The sequence below is a fragment of the Epinephelus lanceolatus genome, chromosome 7 (genome assembly GCF_041903045.1).
Source record: "Epinephelus lanceolatus isolate andai-2023 chromosome 7, ASM4190304v1, whole genome shotgun sequence".
NCBI lineage: Eukaryota > Metazoa > Chordata > Actinopteri > Perciformes > Serranidae > Epinephelus > Epinephelus lanceolatus.
This window is the reverse complement of record NC_135740.1, coordinates 37258183-37282064: the sequence shown is the minus strand read 5'-3', so window position 1 is coordinate 37282064 and position 23882 is coordinate 37258183. Positions and strand designations below refer to the sequence as shown.

The following is a 23882-nucleotide window of genomic DNA, read 5'->3' as shown; positions in this document are numbered from 1 at the left end:
AACGTCTGGTGTATTTAATACATCGTTGAAGAAACCCAAACGTGGTGTCAAGATGACACACACAGTACTCCAGTAATTGGATGCCCACCCTCTCCCACCCCCTCCTCCCCCACTCTCTGCTCCTCACTATTGTTGAGAGAAAAATGTGTTGGCTCTAATTTAAACTCAGCCTCTGACGCTCTTCGCTGCACTTACCAAAAACACTGAATTACATTGACATTTTTCACTATAATGGCGGTACTGTGAAATCCCTTTTTCTATTAGCCTCTTTGTAAAGATGTAGCAGTAAGGGGTAATTGCAAATGAATTATAAGATGGTGATGATTAAAGTCATTTTTGGCATAGGGCTGGCGAAACTATTCTTTTACTTAACTAGTTTTCCAGGACGAAAGAGATTCCTTGCCGACCCTAATCAGAGCTCACTGCCGCCTCAACAATTCATCAAACGTCTCCAATCATAAAGACAGACTTTAATAGCCAAAAACCACCTGTTTACGGCCCACCCCTGACCCCTTTATGGTATGGGTTTTTTTCTTGTTTTCCTAGTTAGGCTGCCTCTCTCTGAAGTCTGCTTGTTTTCAAATCACTTGAAGACTCACTGAGGGACAGTCAGCCTTCTAGAGGAATTTCTTGGAGTTCGCTCTTGAAAAGAAGTATGAGGATGACATTTGGGACTTCATTAAAACAGCCTGAGAGAGAATTTTTCTTCCACCCTCTGCTTCATGACACAATATATTTACCACGGCAAAAGAATATTACTCACAAATAATCCACCGCCACAGTGTGCCTCATGCAGAAGCCATTTTGCATCACAGATAAAGTGGTGGCTATGTGACTGATGACTCGCTCTGTAATGTATTAAATCATCTTGTCATCCTGTCTGGGTTCATCACATTTCCATAGAACACAACATTCTTTGTCATTTGTGTTCTAAGTGATGTTGCATGGTTAGATTACATGGGAAAATGCTTGGATGATTGCTTTGAGAAATTCGATGAGGGCGTCTGCGGTCAGGACTAAATATAAAACAGTACATACACCAATTCAAACAAGAAATATAACTTGTTTCCTTCTTTAATATTTATGCGCCAGTTTATTTCGGGCAGCGAGTCAGTTCCTCATCTGATGCAGGATCTGCTGGAGATGGGTTTTTTTCTGCTGTAAGATAAGAATTATTTTGTGTTCACCATTTTAAGGCGGCTCTCTCTACAGTTCCTTATTGCCGCAGCCCATGTGCTTAGATTCCTCCATGCTTATAGTCTCTGAGGTAGCTAAGAGCCAAATGAAAGTACAATATTAGCTAGAAAATTGAACATTATGCTAATAAGTCCTGGGCGACAACTTGAGTTGCGCGGGCGAAGAGCTCTTCGATTATCTAGTAGCAGTACTTTTACTCTCCATTATACTTCATGAACAACATTCATTTTCACCACTGGCTGCCTACCAGGGTGGGCCATATTCTCTCCATCATTTAGTTTGTAGATGTTAGTGTTACATGCGCCAGGTGCTGGCTGACAACTAAATGAATAATGTGTCTGGTAGAGGGGATACTCAGTCAGGGGAAGCCCATTCCCTGGACTCTCCATTAATATCATAGTCCACTCTTTCAGGGGATACTGCTGACATTTTGCTCTCTGTGTAATAGAGACCTAACCTTTAAGCACTGTAAGGAAGAAGTCATTTTTCATAATCTGCTGTCCGTTTTGGAGAATTCCCCAAACAGTGCCTTCTATGCATCTGTCCTCATTTCCCCCTATTGTATTCCATATATTTTTTTATTTCCTTTTAGGAATATGCAGCAGTCATCATTTGTTTTCAGGCAACAGAATGTATAAAATGAAATTCCCTCAACTCAAACCGCGCCTCTATCACACTTTGCCAAAACACAATACCTATTGCAGAATTTTTGTGCAATTCATGAGGCAGATTTACAGTGCAAGCCAGGCCATAGTTGATGACTTGGATGGATGATCAGAGTGCACATTTTGTTGCACCCAAGTCTGCCTTAATTCCTCAAATCCAGACTCAAGTGTTAAGCCACCATAAGAAAAACTGGCAGATCCCTTGTGTCCTTCTTGAAGCCGAGCAGGCTGAAGGAAAGTCATTGTTTCAGCAGGCCGGTAATGATGATTAGCCACAATCTGGGGGATCGACTGCACATCGGTCAAATGCGTCGACGTCCTCAAAGGGGGAGATGGCCCACTGTCCCAGCCATGCATACTGAGCAGATTGATTGTGTTTCCTGCAGAGATTTAGGGGGAAATCTTTGATGTGTGCATGGTAATAATGTGGACATTGCCATGAAATTCAAAGCAACTGCCTCTGAGTTCAAGAGCTTCTTAACATATTCTGATAAAAATCTCAGTATAAAGGCTAATTTAGCCCTGTGATACAACACCAGACTATAAATAAACACACTGATAGTGTTCATATCTGATTACTAGCCCGCTGTATCGCTACATCACATTGCTTCTTTAAAAGTTCTTGGTCCATTTCACAATACAAGATGAGTGCACATTTTCATTAGGGCTCTGGTATTACCAAAATATGATGATAATGAGAGCCTGCCTGTGCTGTGATGGCTCGGTCTGTGTCCCTCGCCCTTTAACACTAAACAAAAAAAATAGATGGCAGGCACAGAGACAGTCACTGACTTAAAGTAATAAACAATTTTTTGCGAATTTTACGGTTTTACACATTAGCATACTGGCACTATTAGATACGAGGAAGCTGCTGATGGGGAAATTTTGTCAGTGCATTTTTTACGGTGGCTACATGTGATCATAATGTGGTAATTGGATAGCTCATTTATTTCACTTAGGTCTAGCTGGAGGTCTCCACGCTGAAATTAATTTTGCACGGAAACCTACCTTTGACATGATTGATGATTTGCACAAAGGTTTCAGGTTTTGCTGTGTATATTAGGGTGAGAGCGCACACACACACACACACACACACACACACACACACACACTGTGACACGGCAAAAAAAATCCCTCAGTAATACTGCATATGATTTGTGTAATTAAAGCCAATTCCAGAAGATTCAGTGAAAGAAGCACCCACTGGCACCGAGCTGGGAAATATTCCACTCATTTGCTCTGACTTTACTGGAAATAGCCTTTATTATAGAAAGAATGATAGAATCCAGTAAATCAGGGAAAAGTATAGGGTGTAGTGTTGCCATCAATAATAGATTGGAAACAAGTCGGCACTGATGGAACCTGAGGCCTTTCTTTTGTGGAGGTCTTAGTGCCGTAGCGGTGCATGTGAATAATGCATGGTCCCAGATAGACTCCAGCTCCCTCTCTAGCCCTTCCACTCTGGCTGCCTTGGCTTGCAGGCTGGGGCGCCACTTTTCCCCAGCAGTGATTGGCTGTGCCTTGAGGGCAGTGGAGGAGATGGGAAATCACCTGCCCCATTTAGCCATGCTGTGCTAGCTGCCTCGGTGCCCCACTGTTCAGACCTTTGTGTCTGCTGCTGGCACTCGACATTAGGACCTCTGGTTAACTTTAGTCGGGAATGTGGCAGCACAGAGCTGTCATTTGGATACTTATTATCGCCCCAGACTTTTTTGAAAGGTAAATCTGCTGCACAGCTGCACTCCCAAGGTTCTTTTTCTGTGTTTCACCCCCTTTCTTTTTTCCCCGACAGAGCAGGCATTGTGATTGGCAGTGATGCAGTGTCGCAGTTGTGCCACAATCACGGTTGTTGCTACTGCTTCTTCCTTGATGTTCCACACCCCACCCCCCCCTCCTCCTCCAGCGACCCACCCACCATCCCCCTTTTCACTGTCTTTTTTCTTACTTTGCTAGTCTTCTTTCACACACTGACGTATGGTGCTGGTGTGGGAAGCACCCGCTGCATTCTCAATGATCCAGTCTTGAGAACCGAGGGGGCTCTCGGCGTCCTCTCACCCAGGGGTCTCGGTGGGGAGTCTGCCGAAGCTGGGCACCCAGTCCAGCCCCCCATGGAGTGAGAGCCTGGCCCCGGCAACACATAATCCATATTCTAAAGGCCAGCTGGACTGAGACCATGGAGCACAAGGAGAGCAAAGAGACCTAGCGCCCCCGCCCACATCAGTAACTGAGTACCTCAGACAGCTTTGGCATGTCAAAATTGAAACTGCGCTGAATAGCCATCATTTAGCAACAGCCCTTTGGTGGAAATACGAGTCCATTTCCCCCCTTTCGCTGGAGAATTAAGCATGTTATGTGAAGAAGATCCTGGCCTGTTTCCCATATTGTTTACTCGGGTGAAAATTACTGCAGCATCTTTGCCAGTGCGGATACCATTTTCTTCCCTGCTTCTCCCGCCCTCTTTGTTTGCACATGGTGCTGTAGCGAAAATGAGCTACTTGGCTGTAGGTTGCTCGGTATCCAGGTGGGCTTTTGGGGTAATCCTGCTTAGACAGTGGATGGATAAACTGAGACGGGTGACTGTCAGAAGGCAGGTATTTCAACAGATTCATATTCCCCGAACAGTCCAAACCCAAGCCCACTGCCTCTCCAGTTTCTCTCCCTACCCCAATTACTGTCTTCCTAACCAAGCCCTGTGTACACATTCACACTGTACACTATATTCCCATTGTGCCCTGTTGTCTATTACAAACAACATGGTAAAACATCACACAAATACTGTATTTTGACTCTGTTGTAGGTTATTAAAAACAGTATCCAGATCTGATACATGAACACTGGTCTAGGGTATTTTGAATAAGGCATTAACTCACCCACGTGACTGTGCCTAGTTTTAATTCTTCCACCTCTCTAAGGCACACCCTGTGGGAATTATAATGAGGCCGTTTGTTATTCCCTAAAGAATAGAAATCGACATCATCTCCAAGGTGTTCTAAAATGACTAATGTAGAAATGCTTCCATCTTAAAATAGCCTGTCCTACACCGGGTCTCGAATACCGTTTTCTTCAGGATGGATGATGAATATAATAATTTGGGCCACTCAATATGAATTTCACTCAAGCCGTACAGAACTGGGGCACTCCTGGATTACAAGGACCGCGGTCCAAACTCGTAACATATTTCCCCACTTGAGCCTACAGGCGTGACCAAGCTCTTTGAGCCGATGTGTGGTTGCACTGGGGAAATGTCAAAGAAGCACTCCCTTGTTCTCAGCCCCAGAGGCATCACTTTTGATGTCCACCTTCAAAGGAGTCTTATCAGTCCTTTGCTGTCTTAGTTGTTGGTCATTAATGAAAGCAGAGTATTATAGGCTGCTGAGCCCACATGATAATTTGTAAAAAATGAAATGCACAGTTGATTTTGCAACAAGATATGATGCACTGCAGCACTGTGTGACTTATTAGACCTCTCTATGGGGAACTGTTTTTTTCTTGTACATCATAAAATTACACAAGCTGAACATGTATGGGTAAATACATGTTTGAATTTCGCATAATAAATAGAAAGAAAAGATAAAATATCAACCATATGTTTTGTTAGCAGAGTGTGCTCAAAGTCCAGTATAATTTACAGTAGGCGATTTATACCAACTCACTATTTATGACCAACTAAAGTCATTACTCATGGTGTTTATGGGACTCCCTAAAAACTTGATATTTCACCCAGATGGTCGTGGTTTTGCAGGATGCAGCAGTACACGCTTAGATGAGCTCGGTGACGGTCTTAGCCCGTGCTCTGAATGCACGTTCACACTTAAGCCTATATGATAACATTTGTGCACCTTTAAGAATGCAGGAAAAAAAAACCTGAATTATTTTGGTTTGAAAATGAGAAGTTAGACTGAGGAGTGATGTATGGGCTGGTTTCATTTCTAGAGCTTCGGAAATCATGCAAACAAGATTGAATACTATATGAGATGAGTTTATTCGATGCATGTCAAGTATGAAGGCATGCAGAATATACTATTCATGTTCTCCTGAAATCTGTATATTTGGTCTCACGCCTGTGTAGATGGAAATTGACAGTCTGCCTTGTAAGCCCGTTTGAACTGGGCATTTATTAATGCAAGATTACATTGATATCAGAATACAGACCCCCATCTGGGTAGATTTTTGTTGTTGGAACATAATTTAGTTTATCTAAATGTCAATTTATTTTAGCACCATTGAGTTGTACATATTTTCCAGTGTAATGGCATGATTGTCAATTTGGGAATTTATCAGCAGTCAGGTAAAAGTCATTTGAAAATCTGCAGGAAGTCTAATGTTAGTAGCGGTTGCAGCCGTGCCAGCAGTAAAAGAAGCCAAAATTTAAGTGTATCTTGGTGAACTGAAGATCACAACAAAAATACCATAATCAATGTTTGAAGTTAAAGTATATGTGAGGTCTCCTGCATGTTTATGTTGGGGTTAAGGTATAAATTAGGTTAGTAAACAACTTTTTAGGTAATGGTTTTGTTAGTTTATTCAAAAAATGGTGGGCTGACCAGAAAGCGCATCAGGCATGTGACACTCGCAGGACATAAGGCACCACCCCTGGGTGAAATACCTTATTTTTAGGGATTTCCAAATGATTATATTGTTCATCTCATGATGGACATATATGCTGTGATACACTGACTGATGTCATGCTCCTGTAGTTGGTATCGTCACGACTGTCAGACAGTTTTTTCAAACATTATTGAAAATACTTTCATCTTCCCATTTTAAAAAATGTAAATCAGATATCAATTTTATAACCGCAATATGAGTAATATTCTTTATAGAGTCACAGATTGGCACTGTTGTTAGATGGCACATGTTATTTGGTCATTCCACTGAGTGAGCAGGGAGCTGTGTGTCCTCCCACTTGTAGATCTGCTGACATTATCAGTCTTGACAGCAAGTTATTCATCCAAATTCAGTGCAGTTAGAGAGGCACACCAGATTTTGAACCTGGAGTACAGTTTACTCATCACAAGCATCACTGCTTAGTCTATGAAAATATCTGTATAATGTATTTAGAATAATCTCAGACTTGGTTTGAGATTAGCATTTTTTAACAGGAAGCCTGAGGCTCATGCTGGAGGTGTGGTTTGAAGGAGGCAGAGATGGTCTGAGGAAAGATGCTGCAGTATTGGAAATGTAGGATCCAGTGTTTCAGAAGTCAGGATATCTCAGTTGCTACCAAGGTTGGGTCGATGGATGCTGCTATTGTCCATCGCTACTGGCTGATAGTCACAGACCACAGAGGTCAACAGTGTGTTTTAAAAACCCTCCACACCAACACCTGGGGCCAGATTTGCACTGGCACTACATGCTTAAAAAATGATAATTCTGATTCATCAACAGTGTGTACATTGATTTTGCAAGTGCAGCTGAAGGTGGAGACCAGAGTATAATGTGTAGCGCCTTAGAGCTGATGAATAGGTATTTTATAAGTGTCAGCTAGAGAGCACAAAAATTAAGAAGGGGTTCATTGTAATTATTATAAAAGCTCCACGTGCCCGATTTTTTAATCAGTGACGGTCGCAAATCTTCACGATGGCGGCGTCAAACTCTGGCTCACTAAGAAAGGTGTTGCTGTTGTCTTTTAATATCTGCCCACATCTGCTTGGCTGATTGCTCCCCTTTTTAAAAAAATATTTATATTATTTATATACATATATATACTGTTATATTCTGCAACAATATCACTGTGACTACTATTCAATATATTTATTTTTATGATCAGATTATCTGCTTAATGAGGTAACTTTTAGGCTATGGTGAGGAAAATCAAGGAAAGACCGGATGAGTAGGTGAGGATGAGTTGTGAAGGGACTTTAATGTGCAAAAAATAAAAATAGTAACTGATATTCAACAGACATAGATAGAGTAAGTACATAAGAAATTATAGTACCTTTTAAAGAATTAGCCCATAAAGTCCATTGCGATGTTTCACTGGACATCGTCATGTGCCATTGTGGTACGCATCACTCAACCCTAGTTGCTACTTCAGTTTAGTGCATTCTTTTTTTATCTCCACTAGGAGCACAGTGTGTGTGCATGTATCTGTCTGAAGCTAATCTCACATACTACTGGGCCAATCAGCCTAATATTATGTGTGCACATTTCTGACTATATGTTCAAGGACCTCACGTGGTTATGGTGATTTACAGCTGTTGTAAAAACCTGTTTTATTGACTGTTTTACATCGGCATTGACTGTTGACTCTTCACTCCTGTTAATCAGCTGGTAGGTGAAGCAAGTTTTCCTGAAATCGGTTAAGCTGAGAACAACAAGCCTTACCCAGTCTGTTGCAGGCAACACTCTTTCCTTTGTAGTGGTTCAAAAACTGAAAGCCATAGAAAAGTTTGGTCTTAATTTGAACCAGAGTGTCTGCAGGTTTATTCCATACCTAACATGTTATGATCCACTAATATAATACACAATGCAAGATGAATATGTCAATTGTTTTTTTATTATCTCAACCGCAATCTTGACTGTGAGGAAGCTGGGAGAGACAATTCCACCAGCCATGGCTGCGCCGTGTCTGGGCTGCCATTGCAGTAAGCCCATTTTGTTCCATCATCAGCACACCGTTGTACCACACTGGGAGCATTTCAGGAGCAGAGCATTTTGCCTGCCAGATTGGTAGACTTGCAGATTTTGTTTCCTTGATATTTGTTTATAACCTGAGTAAGTAGGTCATGCAGTTAAAGGGTTTCTTTTTTGGCCTATTTTGCTTTTGTTTGTTGTTGTTTATCTCATATGTTGTGCATTCAAAGTCCAGTTACGAACGTCATGGATCAGAGGTTTGTGGCTGTTTTTCAGTTATTAAGAATACAACCATCTATATAGATATATTGTGTCTATATTTCACATACAGCGCCTGTTAGCAGCAGAAATCTATCTGCTCTGTGCAACGTGCCGCGGCTGCATAAAAAAAATAAATAAAGTGTGTAGTTTGATAGGCTTTTGGGATGCTTGTTAATGTGCTGCAGAGTGTTTGCTGGAATTACAAGACTTGTCCAGAGCGGCTGCGATCAACTCAGGTGGCTGGATAGCAGCTGAACGTGGCCGCCTGGTGGAGATCTACGCTCTCCTAAGTGCTTTTTGTCTCGTTTTAATCTGTCTTTTGTGAGTTTTATGAAATTGCAAGCAAAGTAGGCTTGGTATTTTTATTCTGACCTAAATAGATCTCTACGGATTTCTGTTAAAGTTGAAATTCAAGTTCAGCTGTTAGTTCACTATGTCAAAATGAGATTTATGTCTAAAGCATAAATATGAGAAAATACTAGCTCACAGCTCACCTCAGGACCTTCACATCAACAGAGTCTAGACAGTTTTCTGAACGGCTAATAGAGGGCACAGTTTGATGAAATCAAAATCAGGGAAGCTATACAACATAAACATTCTCCCTGATAACTGTTTTTCTATTGTATTTTTTATACAAGTGCTCAGCCTGGAAACAGTAATAAGATACAGCACCATCTATCAGAGGGACTGTTTGCTAGTATTTATATCCCCTTTATTTAGGCTACATTAAAAGAAATCCAGCGCTTCTTTAGACAAGCTAATGAGGATGTGGCCATTTCCAGTTCACAGTGGACTATGTAAAAGAAAGTATTTTCTTTTGATTAGGAGCCGCAGTTTGTGAAAGTGTGCCTTTTAAAGTCAGTCAAATATTTTGCCTTCTTTTTAAAATGCTGTCAAAAGTAAACAAACAGCGCTGACAATCTAGTCAACAAAACAAGATCAAAACAAGGACTGGATCGCCTTAGTTCTCATCCCAGCGTTTGACAGACATGGTATGAAAGTGTGGCGTTAATTAATTATTTTTAGTGTTCTCATTGTTCTGATGTATGAAGTCATCTGTGATCAATTTATCAGAGGCTATTGTTACGATATTGCTTTTGTCTGCAGCAGTATGTATCACATACACTATATATTCTAATGAAGATGTCACGAAATATTTAAATAATAAGACAAAGGGTGTTCATTATGTATGTGAGCAAAACAACGATACATCACAGATTGTATCATAATGTGATTAATCAAATGACGTCAAACTGAAGGAGAAGCGTTTGAAAGTGTCACTTTAAGGTCTACATTCAGTAACTCAGTGACACTCTCCCTCATGAATTCACATCAAGGTTTTGTGTCAAAGCCTGTCACCTAGCTCGATAATCTCTTCGGATACCGCTCCAGATTTTAGTGTTTTAAGGCTTGCAGCGTACCTCTCCCTCCCTCCCTCTTCTTCTCTTCTCCCGCTACTTCTTTTGAGGGGTAAACACACACGCAAAGCTCCACAGCCTATCATCTGTGACCGCCGCTACAGCCAGACAGCGTAACACGATCCATGATAGAGTGGTGCAAATCGCCCAGCGCTCTCGTCTACCATCTCACATAAGGAGGGGGGAGAAGCCCATGAGATAGGTTGAGCTAAAAAAAAAAAAAAAAAAAAAGGAAAGAAGAAAGAGAAGGAGGAGGTGGAGAGAGCTGCTGGAGAGTGCGGCAGGCAGCGGTGGCTGGCAACTAGAACGATGCTGGTGTGACTTTCCGGTCCACTAGGTTTTAACCCTTTTGACATCGCTTGAGTGCCATCCATGTGTCAGTGCGATAGTGCTCTTCTTGTGCAGCGTGCGCCTCGTGCAGGAACAGTGGGAAGAGGAGGAGATCCGGCAGCATTTGTAAATCCAATACTAAGCAGCATCGCAGCTTGAGAAGTGGACCTTGATACAGTAAAGCCTCAGTGGGGGATTGCTACAGGCATTTCTTTGAGGTAACACTCCAACTTCTTTGTAATCCTTTTGTAATGAACGTAAGAAATTAACCTAGATTCTAATCTGGGTTACCAGTTTCTGTCTTTTTATTTTTTTTACTGTATTTTATCAGTGTTTTTTCACTGGACATCTGTGCTGGCAAATCTTGAACATGAATGCATCTGTCAACAACTTGGATGTGGCGAAATAATGTTTAATGCATTACGAGGGCTGTGTACAGGCAGCTCCTCTGTAAGCCTGGGCCTTATTGTTACTGCAGAAAGCTACAGTCTATTGTATTCCTTTCAATCCCCTTGTGGATCTCCTTTTTCCTTATGAGGGGGTGCCGTGTGTTGTGTTTAAAATGGCACTGCAGCCTAACTCGTGTAAATTGATAATACAGTATCTTTGCACTTGCCCAAAAAAGCCACGTCCACATGTTTGGACTTCAGCAGGGTCAAGCAGCTGTACGGTCACCTAGAAACATTTTTAGTGAGGATCTTTTTGTGGTGAGTTTCATTTCTGTTTTACATAAACACACAAGGTATAATGGTCATAGTTTGGCTCACATCATCAGAAGCACTGCTTGATTATGTGGAACAAATGGAAAAGAGGGATTTTAATATTGTATGAAATACAATATTAGAGTATATTGCCGTAAGCTCTCTAAACTGCATCAGAGCGATAACACATTATACTTGTATTTCTTGGCTCTTGCTCCACAAGAAACTGCTGCAGCTTTTCTTTCTTTCTTTTTTTGAGAACCCTCACATGTTCAATATTTAACATGACATCCATGAAGAACTCTGGGTAATGTATGCAAACAGGCTACCCTAGGTGTTGCTTTTGGGTGTTGACTTGCCTTTGATTAATCATTTCGGGGTTGACGTCACGGCCTCAGAGACAGAGATGGATTGAAGTGCTTAGCAGACCAATAGCTACAAAGACGAAGAGTAATTGGTGTGTAGCGAGTGGTGGCCAATGTAAGCAGAGCAGATGCATCAACAGAGGAATAAGTCTTGAGTGCTGCAGAGGGTCATACAGCGGCAGCCCCACATACGTTTACAGGTGACAGGTAAATATGAGCAGGTAAATGCAACGAGCCTTTCCTCTGCGGGCATTGCATCTTACGAGGTTTCACAATGAATTATTTTGCGGGCCATGAGGTGAGTTGTGAGTTGGGCAGGTGTATATTTAGCCGCCTGAATGAGCGGGAAAGGATTAATTATATTGCACATTTATTTGTTCATTTTAACACCCATCAGTTGTTCATTTTAAAGCTGCTTTCTCGTGGTGGTATTAGCTTCTCTATAGCTGCGTTTTGGCCTGTGCAGCAGTGTGTAGGGGTAATTGAGGGGGTGGGCATGCTGCTGAGGAGGTAGGTATATTGTGATCCAGCCATCTTTATATGTGTCAGTGGTAATTACATTGAAAAAGTGGGTTTGTGTCCCTGGAGAAAGGGGTGAATGTACCACCATACTTGCTGAGTTGTATGTGCTGGAGGAGAGATAAAGTTCTGATGGTGACATTCAGCACATGTGCAATTGAACTAATAGCTTCAATATCATAAATCAATATCAATACTTTGCATAGGCTCGTGTTTGTTTCGCAGTTCTCTCAATGGATCAAAGCTGCTCGGCATTCACATTAACAGCGAGGTCTTAGCATTTTTTGTTTTAATTTTCTTATCTCATGTTTCACCAGGCAGCTCTGCCAGTCTTATTCTCTACTAAGTCTTACTGGCAAACACATGACAGGACTTCAGGGCCAGCGAGAGCCTCAGCCAACAAAGGCTTTTGTGCATGATGATGTGGTTTCTGGATGAACTGTTCCATAATTTATGTAATGAAAGGATGAGCTGTTGTTTAATTTATGTAATGTCGGAATGAGGACTATTTGTGTCTGTTTATTGGGCAGCGCTGGATCTCTCCATGTGGACCTTCCGAAATTATGTTGTGTTCAACTCATATCCTGTTTATGGACCACATCAGCAGCTTTAACTCTCAAAGCTGAGCATCAGCAGAAAATTGCCCAAAATACTTTTTTGTTTGTCTTTAATCCCTAAGATCCCGTTAGTAATTATTTCATTTTTTACATGAAGATCGACAGAAAGTGCCCTCAAGGTGAGCTTAAGGACATAAAAACTGTATGTACTGTCATTAAAAAACTGATGCGTTTGAAGATTAAATAGATGGATGGATGGATAGAAAATAAACAGATATTGTATGCATTCTGTACATGACTATATACACACTATATATGCATACAATATATTCTGTGTACACACAAAACTCATCAGATATGCAGGTAAGCTCATTTGCACGATTGCTTGAAAGGTTAGAAAACGTGCTTGTGTCTGCTTCCTCAAAAGACAAAGCTGACATTACTTTTCATACATTATCTTCATATCCACATCTGCAGTCATCTTAATAAGCTTTTGGAAAGCATGTGAGTGTGAAATTGTCCACAGAGTGATGTCATCTGGGAGACACTGAGTCTTTGTTTTTAATTAAAACTCAGTCAAATAATGTGGATGAGAAATCGGCACACCTGAAAGCTTCAACCGACGTCTATTGAGGAAAGTTAATTAAAATATGAAATACAGTATATAATTACAAAGGAAAACTTCACTGTGAAAATTACTACATCCTTTCAAATGATCACAAAATACTGATATGAAGTACAGATTTAATGTCATTATCTTATTTTGAGTAACAAGGTTTGATGGAAGTTTTCCATTTGACATAACCTGGTCAAATATCAAAGGAAAAAAAACTAGACCTTACCGTCTTATGGTTTTTGTTCGCCTTGTCAAACACTCAACACTAAATTCAAGCAGAAAGCTGGTTTCCATTTATGTGTAAAACTCCCAAGGTTGCAATGCACAGAGTGCAGCTGCTCACTGCTCAAAACAAGTTTGGAAACTGAAAAATGAAGTAGAAAATAAATGTGCTGGCAGATTGAATTACACAGTGTACGAATCATATTGATTTAAAAAGTAAAGAGTGTTGCAGTAGCTGTTTGCATGCCACAGTTCAGACAGGAACACATCTGAAATACTAACTGACCGTTAAAAGACTGCCATCACACATCTAATGGCTTGCCTTTTTTTTTTTCTTATTCAGATTATTGTCAGAAAAAGCCTGTTCATTTTAAATGTCCGTTGTCAGTGTTATAGGTAGTATTCAGATCCTTTACCTGAGAAAGTAGCGATATGACACTTAAATGTACTTGCACAAGTAAAAGTCTTGTAATCCTGCTTTTATGTAAGTATTATTAGCAAAATGTATTTTAAAGCATCAAAAGCAAAAGAACTTAATGTATTTTCTCATTCCCTCTGTGTTATTGTTTTATGACTTCTTTACAGATTATTAATTCACTAATGTAGGACTAGTATATTACAGCCAGTCAAGGTGGAGCTGAATGAACCGAGCCATTTTATAGATTAGGGATGGGACGATATAGGATTTTATCACGGATCTGGATATTAAAAATCACTCTCAATAAGCTGATCATGGTTTCCAATATTGGCATCATGATTAATATCCTCATCTCTGTGAATATAGGTATATTATGCAGCTTAATCTTATGATTTATGGTTACCTTAAGTAGGATTTTTTTTTAACTGAAAATGATTTTCACAAAAAAAAAAAGATGTGTGTCCTATTTGTATTGCAATGAAAAAAAATCTCCAACAAAACCTAAGGTAAAGTGATTCCAGTACACATTTTTTGATGATTATCTGGATGATATTGTGAATTACAGTTATTTGAATGAGGTTAATCATGGTGTGAAATTTTCACATCATTCCATTTGCTAATTTAATTCTTAACAATACATCATATTTAACAAGCTGATGTGCTTTATAAGTAAAAACTTAACCTTTCAAATCACCTAAACAGCTGTCAGATAAATTGAGTAAAAAAACACTTCCCTCCAAAATGTTGCAGAGTAGAAGTATAAAGTATTATAAAATGGAGAAAGGTAATTACTGTATGTGCAGTACTCAGTTATGCTCCACTATTGTCCATTATTTACAATCTCAAATGACAGGAACACAATTTGATATATTCAGGCTTTACTTTAAAAAATCAAACATAATTCTGCAGGAAAATAAGTTGCCATATTGTGTTTATAATCTGGCTTTAAACCGTGTAGTTTGTTCCCAGTTTGACTGACAGGAGGAAACATGTAGGAGTTCTGAATGCTCATATCAATGTTGTTTTGTTTTGATATTCATTTTCTTCATGTTTTACCTTTTTTTCTTATAGCTAAATTCTGTTTTTTTTCCCCAGTGTTTGCTCTTGCATTGTTCTTAGCAGGGTGGCTACATTATTAAAACAAAAATCACAAAAAAAACTTTCTTTAAAACCCACGATATTGAAAGTTTTCTTTAAGATGTGTCTCTCTCTGTTATGCCTGTGTTTATGTTTCATTCCTAACACATAACTCTGTACACGCTTGTCTTGCTATGGAGGCCAGAGCTCACAAGGTAATGATCATCCCTACCTCATGTAATGGTGATGGGAAAGGGCCGGAGTCCCTGTTCCTTAGCTGTTTACTGCGGACATTCACGGGTATCATTATCCAAACAGTGATGCCAGTGGGTGGCTACCAGAGCTGGAGGTGAAATAAGCCATTTAGCTGCTTTATGATAGCAATCCCCAGCCCTCGCTGTTTTCACATCCAGGGTCAAAGCTTAGCAGCCATCTAATCTCCCTCAGTCTCGCAGCTTTCATTAGTGTGCCTCTTGATCAATCAACTCTGCTGCAAGTGCCAAAGTTTGACGCATTTTTAGATGAAAGCAAATAACCATTATCCCAGTTTAGATCATCATTGTTGTTTGTAGGTTTCCCTCATGTCTAGTTTAATTGACATTTTAATATGAATTTGGATAAGCATGCTGCACAGTCACACATCATCATGAGATTATAATAATAGTTTGGCTGCAGATACAAATTTGAGGAAAACTATTGAATTTCAACACATTATGATGTTGGACATGTTTTTTCTTCTAAGAGTAAAATATTTGCCACAACCTTGAGCACGGTGGTGCTAAGTATTTATTTGCAGAGGTGTGGACTCAAATTTGATGACTTAAGACTTGACTTTTGACTTTATATTACAGATTAAAAACGAATTTTATTAGTAGTTTCACCATCAGTTCATTTTCCTTAATTTCCTAAATCAGCTATAGTAACATTAATGTTTTCATTCCCAGCAAGTCAACACTTAATTCTCCAGATCCACCATGTTTGAACCAATCCGACCGCATCCAGTCAAGCTGTAGGAGAAAACCTGAAGAACTAACTTTGCTTTACTGAGATACCAAAAATGATTTTTTTTTTGCATACAATAAGTATGTGCTGGACAAGTAAAAATGAACTGCAGTATTCAAGATTATGTGTACAGATGGAGAGTTCTAGCAAACGTGCTTTAACAAATGAATACACATTCTAAAAAGCATTAATGATTTTTGTAAGTTTAGTTTATCATTACTCTGTTAAAGTTTCATTACATTTGGCGAAAAGCACATTCTGACTTGTTTAGGACTCAAAATTCAAAGTTACTGTCTTGGGGGTCGACTTGGGACTTGCCTGTCTTGTTTTGAGGCTTGCCTTGGGACTTGACTGGGGACTTGCCTGTCTTGACTCAGGGTTCGACTTGGGACTTGCCTGTCTTGACTTGGGACTTGACTTTGGACTTGCCTGTCTTGACTTGGGACTTGGCTTGGGACTTGCCTGTCTTGACTTGGGGCTTGGCTTTGGACTTGCCTGCCTTTACTAGGGGCTGCACTGCCATGACTTGGAACTTGGCTTGGTACTTGACTGTCTTGACTTGGGGCTTGACTTCCCTAATTTGGGGCTTGACTTGGGACTTGCAGGTCTTGACCTGGGGCTCAACTAGGTACTTGCCTGTTTTGACTTGGAGCTTGGCTGGGGACTTGCCTGTCTTGACCTGGGGCTCGATTGCGGCTTGACTGTCTTGAGTTGGGACTTGACAGGGGACTTCCCTGTCTTGACTTGGGACTTGCCTGTCTTGACTTGGGACTTGCCTGTTTTGGCTTGGGGCTCAATTTGGGACTTACCTGTCTTGACTTGGCACTTACCTGTCTGGACTTGGGGCTCAGCACGAGACTTGAGTGCAAAGACTTGAGTCTTACTTGTGAAACAATGACTCGGTCCCACCTGTTGATTTGTAATTCATCTTTAGCCCATCCTTAATATCCATGCTGATAAACAGATGAGCTAACGTAGATCTTAAGGAATATTTTTGATAGATTTGTGCACTTTGCTTTGGCTGCCTCTTTTTTTTTTCCCGGTCATAATTGGCTGGATTCTCAGAAGGCAGTTCATGGGTGTCGTCGCCAAATGCCAGACCTGTCGTCACATCTGCATACAATAGGACACATCAGAAATCCTTGGCCTCCTTTCATCCGCCTTCACATCTTCCATAATCAGGGGCAGTGGATGGGAACAGAGGCAAAGAGGAGCTTTTTATCCCTCAATAAAAGGCCACTTAGGCAGATAGTTCTCCCAAGACTCATCAGCTTTGGTCTTTTTTTCCTGGCACCACATGAAGGAATTTGTGGAAGAGGGCAAACATTCCATCTAATTAAGGATATCTTTCATATAAGCTCACCTCTCTCCCCCAGAATTTCTCCTTTCGCCATTCTCTCCTACCTCCCCCCCCCCCCATCTCTCCCTCTCCTCTGTCTTTTCTCTTTCTTATCATCCATCATAGGAAGCCCAAAGGTGCCCTTCGCAGTTACTGTACTTTTTTGGTTAGCTCTTGATGCCTTTTGAAATCGTTGGCTTACCCGCGCTTTGATGTTGCCTTCAAATAGACACTGAGCAAAACTTTGAAGTAACGACCTAGATGTGGCCAAGAATGTCGAATCACTGCAATGCTCCCAACAGTTAACTGTATTTTCTGTTTGCAAACGTGAGTGCTGCACATCATTAACATGCAGTGCGATTGGACTGGCAGCAATTTGAGTGGGTTTTTCAGGAATCAGCATTATTTGTTTTGAAAAGTGAAGGGGAGAGAACGAGTGCTCTGTCTGACTTTGTTCTATTTCTGGGCATGGCTGCTGGAGGATTACTGCAAGTGGCAGAGTATTCATTATTTAGATGGCAGTAGTGGAGTTGGGGAACGGGTGGTTTCATAAACCACTTGACTGTGACATGTGTGCTGCTGCTACACTAGACGGAAAGACTAAAAAAAAAGAAAAAGTTTCACTTCCAAAAAATCTTTCTCCTAGCGAGGGCACTTGTAGCAGCTCTCTGCCAGAGACTGCTGAGACAGTCAACACTAACTGAAACTGATGGAGCAAACTCAGATTGATGGAGTTAATGGATGAAATCGTTGCAAGTTCTCCAGGATTGCTTTCTATATAGGCTTTGAAAGTCATAAAGCGCTCATGCAGCTGTTTCATGGTGCATGTCAGATGTGGTATTATAGTTTTAAATACAGCATCTTTGCTGCTTGTTATTACATTCACAATGACTGAGTTGAATATCTGCGGCGGGGAAATCTTTGTTGAGCCTGGCTGATTATGAAATAATGACAGTTTTGTCTCCTCGCCTGCCTCCGTATAAGTTAAAAACGATGACTGAAGATATCAGCAGCGACGTTTGAAATGGCCTGAGAGGATAAAAAAAAAGTGAATCTGAAATGAGAAAGCTGTGACAGTTATGTGTTGCACAAAGAGAGCTGGCACGGTTCGCCAATGTGGCGGGACACCAGCGAGGAATTTTTCTCCCGGCATCTCTATTGGATGAAGTGTTTACCCTGACAGTTTTCAGCCTGGACACAGAGAGGGTCCCGCCACTGTGATTAATGCACTGCCATGCCGCCATGGTGGAGGATGTCTCTCGGCGGTCTCCTTCCCCTTTCCAGTACTCCTCCCTGATATTTCACTAATGTGACTCGACAATGAAGAGATTGATAGTGATCATTATGCTGCTCTCAAAGAGTAATGTCACTTCCCAGCATGATCCAGCCAGCTTCTAATTCAACTACTGCTGTGGGTAGCATATGAGCAGTGGTGGCGCATATTGTTACTGTACATACAAGTGGCTACAACTGTGTTATGTTAAACCAGAAGCAGTGACATTTCTGAAACGCCTCCTCCTGCTGTTATCACCATCTCCTGAAGCTCCGTTTGCATATTTAGCGTTTAATACAGTGCCTCAGGATGGCTCCTTCTAACAGAGGAACTTGACACTGAAGGTATTATCACGCCAAACAAGGCCTCTCACCTCAACACTTTGCAAGCAGCTATATCACCATTTCCCCAGCACTCCCTGTACAAATAAAGCTGTGAGGGTCATTCATTTGTTTTCTCTCGCTCCAAGTCCTTATAGCTAGGTTGATTTGTTTATCTGTATGTGTTTAGCCCTCGGCCCCAATCTTCCGAGAGAGAAGGAGGTTTAGCATTTAAATTGGTTGATCCACTGCACGTTTGCTAAACCTGTTTTTAAAGCATTACATTGATGAAAAGCAGACGCTAATCCCTTTGGGTGCGCGACCTTATCTGACTAAACACCTGACAATGAGATTCTATTGTCACTCTGGGAACACAAAGATTCTCGGTAAACGTGTAGTTCTGTTTTCTGCAGTTATTGACCCCTTCTGCCGAGTGCTACTGTAGCCGCAGGTTAGCTCGCTACAGGTTTTATTTACAGCGGGAAGTCTTGAGAGAGATGACTGATGTTTTTTGACCGCTATCTACTGTGAGGGATACTTTAAAGCAGCGATACCCAACTAACGACCCACGGGCCAAATCTGGCTTGCGATAGGCTGTCGAGTGGCCCCCCGACTGTTTTCTAACAATGAAAAGAAACTGATTAACTTTTGTGCTTTGAATGTAAATAAGGTGCTGGTGTGCATAAAAACAACACCAAAATATTGTTGTCGTTTTTTTCTAAATCAAAAAGAAGTGCCAGGAGGACCCTCTAACAGAGATCTGTGCTAAGCCCCAATCCTTAAATCTTAGAAACACCCCTGGCCTGCGTACACCTGACCTGCGCAGGGCTGCTGTGACTGGATTCGCCTCTTGGTAAAAGCCCTTTTAACATAAAGATCGCGCTATAGGGCCGCTACAAAGTCCCCTCTTTATGCCGCCTTTGCATTTTTACACAGAACCTAACAACAGTGGCATCATGTTACTCCAGTGTGTGATCGTAGATAACATGCTGGCATCCCTGAAGCAAAAGAGGTGCGATGGGAGGGATGTGAAACACAACAGCGTCAACCTCCTGTGTGACATATTACATACACATTGGCAGTCTTTTACCATCCCTGTTATATGGCGATTGATCTTGTCCTCTGCTCAGAGGGTAAAAAGCTCCTGGACCTCATTGTTTTCCCAATTTGTGGACATTTTTGGCTGCTGTTCTCCTTTCTGTAGCAGGCCACTGCTGCTAGCTGCTTTTCAAATCTCTTAGGTGTGAGTAGCACTCATATTACAACTTCAAAACATCACACCTGTCCCATCCTGTCAGCCATAAACCCAGATGGTGATTCGGCACTGTTACTACCTAACCTACTACCTCAACCTAATGGTGTAGCATGATCACCTAATCATCATCAGGTGGGTAACAAAGGTGTGGTCCATATAACAGATCAGTGTAGCAGTATCTAAATATGCTTGTTGATCTTGAAGAAGGTCCAAAGGCCGAAATGCCCCCAGAATTAAAGAAATGTATGTGGAGCCAGAGTATGCGGCACTTGTTTTCTACATTTTAGGACACATACTATGACATCAAAACATCACACCTGTCCGATCCTGTCAGCCATTAACCTAGATTTTGATTCGGTGCTGTAACTATCTCCACTGCCAGCTGAGAAGCCAGTCAAGTCTGTCCCTCCGTGATGGGTGAGGACAGCAAATGTCAAAAGGTTGAAAACAGGCAATTTTTTATTATATACACTGATAGATATATTAACGGTTGTTTATCACCTGGCCCATGGCCTCCTGTCATTTTGCAAAAGTGGCCCCGGGCAAAGCAAGTTGAGAATCCTTGCTGTAAAGTCTTTCTAACTCCTGACTCTTCAGGAAGTTGTACACTGCTGTTAGCTCATCTGGCAAATGTCAGCTACAGTAAGTCCTCAGTGTCAGTCAGTGTCCAGACCTGAGTGAAGAGACTGTGTTAGCATAGTAGCCTTCACAGCTAATCCCAGAATCTCCTGTATGCATTTCTCTTCTGCTTATATTCACAGCAACTGATCCTCTAGTTTCACACTTCCCATTGTATCTTTAGCCAGACAAGACATTTAGTCAATATTGTCACCTATGAATATGTAGGAGACAAATTGGCCTTCACCTGGATGTGGCAGATGTGATTTCTAACTAAATCATAGGGATTACATTATTGACAGTGTCTTGAATAAACATCAGGATGAGGTCAAAATTCATTGTCGTCTGTTATTTGCACAGCGACCGCAGCATGTTGAGGTTTTAAAGCAAGCAGAGCATATCCTTTCTCGTGTTGAATGATTGTTTTATCTGATAAAAATTTGCATAATTCATCGTTAAACATCAGATCTTAGTATAATTTTAGCGCTGACAGGGAGAAAGGATACCGTTGTGTGATTAGCTGTGGTATCAGATTGTGTCCAGCATTACAGATTGGCTGTGAAGTGTATCTATTGACTGTCTGTGCTGCATGTTAGTCCAGATTTGTTATCGTCTCTGTTGCTGGGCCTAAACTAAACTGCAACATAGCTTCAGCTTCCTCAAATTATTCAAGCACAGATTGTGTTAGTGTTGTATCCTGTCATGATCTGGGCCTCTTATACTGGGACGGAAACTCCAGGGGCCAAAAAAAAAGATGCTATCAATACACACAAGGAAAGCGTATGCAAATAGTGACAGTCAATTGTGCATTATGGCTGAAATATGACACTGGGAACAAGTGTGACTGCAGACTGTGGTGCCAACTGTGGGTTTGCTGCTGTATCAATACGCCTTGTGCCGTTTAATCTGGTCAAGAGTAAAGAATACACAGTGTGGTCATACAATATTAATCCTAGCCAGGAAACTTAACCAGCTGCTGCCTTTTATAAACTGACAACTTATGGTTTCACTAAGCCATATGCTGCCCGCTGCCGCCTTTTCTCTCAGATTTCACTTCTCAGTTTCCATTGTCAGTCTCGTCTTGGCTTTTTATGATCCTAATTCTGATGGATGTATTCCAGTGTGAAATGACTTAGCCGGGTGTGAACGTGAACCATCCTTTGCCTCCTACTGCTGCCATTTGGTGTGCGGGAGGAAAAGCACAGGGACCATCAGAGGAGACATGAGAAAGCTTGTGTGTTGACGACGCACCTCCCTTATCTAATTGGGGCAAAGCAAACATGATTAGGCCTGAGCTGAAGGACGATCAGTGTCTTCCACCGCGGAGACGTTTCACAGTCATGCACGTTCTGCTGCGCACGCTGCTGTGAGGCGAAACCAGCACAGTTTGACGGCAGTTTCAGGCTGCTGTTTCAATAAAAAAGACACAACTGTAAAATTGTTTTTTTTCCCATCAAGACCAATTCCAAAAATATCCGACAATTACCTGTTCTTTGGTGCATTCAAAAACAGCTTGTGAGTCTATTTTACTGTTCAGTCCCTCGGTGATGTACAGAAAATGAAATAATATGATATTTTCGACCCCTAATTTTTGAATACTCTGATATCCATTTTGCGATGATAGTGTAGTGTTGACGATTGGTGCTTTTACAAAATATTTACACAATGAGAAAAACATTTTAAAAATTGCGAAACAGAACAAATTGGTAATATAGTGACAATAATTCTCCGTCCACATGTCGCAGTGTATTTAATGGCCTCACGGACCACCACCATCTACAACGCTGCCAACATTAAAAGGTACATCATTATGATCTTCACCACAGTTTTTGACTCCATTTGACCCTCCAGTGTCATCTATTGGATGTATCTGCCAACATTAAGGATGCATGGCAGTGACTGTCACAACATTTGAAATTAACACGTGTTTAGTCTAACACATCTGGAAGAGGGATCCCTCCTCAGTTGCTCTTCCTGAGGTTTCTACTGTTTTTTTCCCCCATTAAAGGTTTTTTTGGGGGATTTTTCCCTTATCTGCTGCGAGGGTCCTAAGGGCAGAGGGATGTCCTATGTTGTAAAGCCCTGTGAGGCAAATTGTGACTTGTGATATTGGGCTTATTAATAGAATTGATTGATTGATTGATTGATTATTCTCATACATAGAGTGTAAATGAGCCTTTAGGAGCCTCCACCTGGCCAGTGATTAAGCAATATCACACTCGAGCTCGTGATGTTGTACTGTGATATCGTCACGGCTGTGATATTGCTTTTATACAACAGTTCAACAGTTAAATAAGCAAGGCTGATTAAGAAATGTTGAAAAATGAGGACAAAATAGATAATTTAAGCATTTTATTTGTCTTCCGCCAACAAAAATAGTTCCCTCAGGACCCCGCTGTCACCGTTGCTATGTAACGCAGACATGGTGCGCCAGGCACTTACTCTTTGTACACATTTATCTGCACGTTTCCATTAATTGTGCAGCCGGTGAAATAAGTCTCTGGTGACTGCATGGTGGACTGTGGCTTCACAGGCACAGCCGACTCTGCCTTCTGATCTGACAGTATGTTGCTTTTCTCCAAGTCATTGAGCTCCGCTGATGAAACACTGACAAACCTGGATGTGTGCTCAGATGGATTCAGCTTCTCCTCTCCCTCATCTTCCTCTGATGACCATTCATAGTTCAATTCAAAACTTATTTCAGGAAATAAATCCATATTTTTGGCTGTTTGACAGTGGATGAATTAATTAGCCTACAACGCAACTGCTGACCTAACTGACACTAACTGTCAGTTTTGATTTGATTGTTGATTGCAATCAGCTGTGAGGCGGAGTGATACATACACAGAGAAATAACCGTGATGTTGTACTCCAATATCGTCACGGTTTTACTGTCTCTCGACCAATCAGATTGCAGGGCCGGAACTAACTGTTGTATAATGGAGATTTGCTCCCTATTGTTGAAGTCGATCACCTAAATATCCACCCAGATCACAACATTACTTCCTGCTTTGACACAACATACATGCAGGAGTTTACTTTAAGTTTTCTTTTTACCTGAAGCTAATGTTACCATAGGATATCCAGTGATCTGCTGATTTTTGTGCAACTTTAAAAAAAAGAAGAAAAAAATGGGCAGTTTATATCATTATT

At 41.2% G+C, this 23882-nt stretch overlaps 1 protein-coding gene across 6 annotated transcripts in view; it reads left to right on the top strand.

Annotated features, from left to right (window-relative positions):
* LOC117261067 (teneurin-3) overlaps positions 1 to 23882 on the top strand; it is a 193694-nt gene that overhangs the window by 38633 nt on the left and 131179 nt on the right. The window contains exon 1 of one of the 6 annotated variants that reach the window (XM_078169501.1): positions 10190 to 10665. The exons of the other annotated variants lie outside the window; for them this stretch is intronic. The gene's annotated coding sequence lies outside the window, so the exon portion shown is untranslated. Of the gene's footprint in view, positions 1 to 10189; positions 10666 to 23882 lie in introns of those variants that run through there. 6 annotated transcript variants of the gene reach the window in all.